Source organism: Macaca thibetana, chromosome 3 (assembly GCF_024542745.1).
Source record: "Macaca thibetana thibetana isolate TM-01 chromosome 3, ASM2454274v1, whole genome shotgun sequence".
Classification (NCBI taxonomy): Eukaryota; Metazoa; Chordata; class Mammalia; order Primates; family Cercopithecidae; genus Macaca; species Macaca thibetana.
In genome coordinates this window covers 40,141,596-40,143,144 of record NC_065580.1, presented here as the reverse complement: position 1 = coordinate 40,143,144, position 1,549 = coordinate 40,141,596, and the positions used below count along the sequence as shown (strand labels likewise).

The window sequence follows — 1,549 nt, the reverse complement described above, 5'->3', positions numbered from 1 at the left end:
AGTATTCCAGAGATACTCTACAAATGTTGTTAGGTAATTAGTTTGAACACAAATTTAATCATGAAGATATATTAATGCTATAAAAGGAAAACAAAGAAAAATTACAATTTTTGATATTTTCCAGTTTAAAAAATTTCAGGTTATATAGGTTTTTATACTCATAATTTCCTGAAATATACAAGGTATGGGGATCATAAATCAAGAGAAAATAATTGGATGAAGATGAGACATAAACATATGTTTGCATGGTAATTACTGAGCTTTTGTGTTTACTTGCAATTGAGCAGAATAAATTTGTTTTCAAATATAGAAATGACAGATTTTTTCTTATATCATATACTTTTATAACCAGTCCCAAGTCCAAAATGAAAAGCACTATACATTTCATCACATTTTTTTATTACCAAGCTAATTTATTTCTTAGGGTTCAAAACTTTCTTAAGACGACTGCCTGGTCTGTATGTAGATCCAGCTTCTTAATTCTCAAGCTCAAATTCAAAGTACTGTGGGCCTAAACAATGAATGTGAACATAACCATCTTCACCTCTGCTGCTGTAACTCTTGCCATTAGAAGGGAAGGCAACGCTGTTGACAGTTGTGAAGTAACTCTTGACGTCCAAACTCTTTTTCAAAGGCCAGATGGAAGAACCTGGGCTCAAACCTGCCAGTCCTGTTGGAGGTTGCAGTTACATCCATGGCTTTCTGTCTGTTACCCAGTATCACATGGTCACTATAATTGGGGAAACGGCAGCTGAGTTGATGAGATGTTCTGTCCAGAAAATCTCTTGATGTTCAAGAGTTGTAGAATCAAAGAACTTGGCTGTGTTGTCCTTGGTTGCAGTGATGAACTTGGTCATGTCCCTGGATAACTGGATGTCACTGATCTCCTTGGAGTGCTATTTAACACTCACCAATACCTCTCCAGACTTGGCATTATACTGGTTGGACACTCCACTCTTATGGCCTGTGTTGATGCACTCCCCTGGGGAGTCCTCACAAAGCACTGGTGATATTACAGTCATTGTAAAGAATTTTCATGTATGTCTCATTGCCGTCAATCTGGCTTAGGTCCTGCAGATAAAAGAAGCTCACAAAGCACTGGTAGCCCATCTGCTTGTCTGTAGAGAATATAGCGATATTGTTTCCAAAGTCCTTGCCACAGGTCTGGACAGCTACATCAGTTCTGAGCTGTTGTCAGCTGAGTCAGTGAGGACATGCTTGTTGTCCCAGTCACTGTCCATGCAGCACACAGCTCCTGTATGACCCACGTGGGTGCCCAGCCTCTCACCGTTCACAGAGTACCACACATTGACGATCATCCCAATGGGGACCATATACATTCTAGTGGTTCGTTTCTTATTTCTGGAAGGACTCCTTGATCCTTTTAATAGACCATAATACAGACAGGGTCCAAAATTATGGCAAATGCCATAAGTAAATGTACCGCACAAGATTCAATTTGGAATAGTTGACTTTAAGATTTTGCCTAAGGAGAAACTGAGATGTGAACAAGAGCACCCTTGACATTTTATAGAGTGTAACACCAAGT

General features: G+C 39.2%; 1 pseudogene; it reads right to left on the bottom strand.

Moving 5' to 3' along the window:
* Positions 1–476: 476 nt before the first annotated feature.
* Positions 477–1,340, bottom strand: LOC126950816 (eukaryotic translation initiation factor 3 subunit I-like; annotated as a pseudogene).
* Positions 1,341–1,549: the final 209 nt, after the last annotated feature.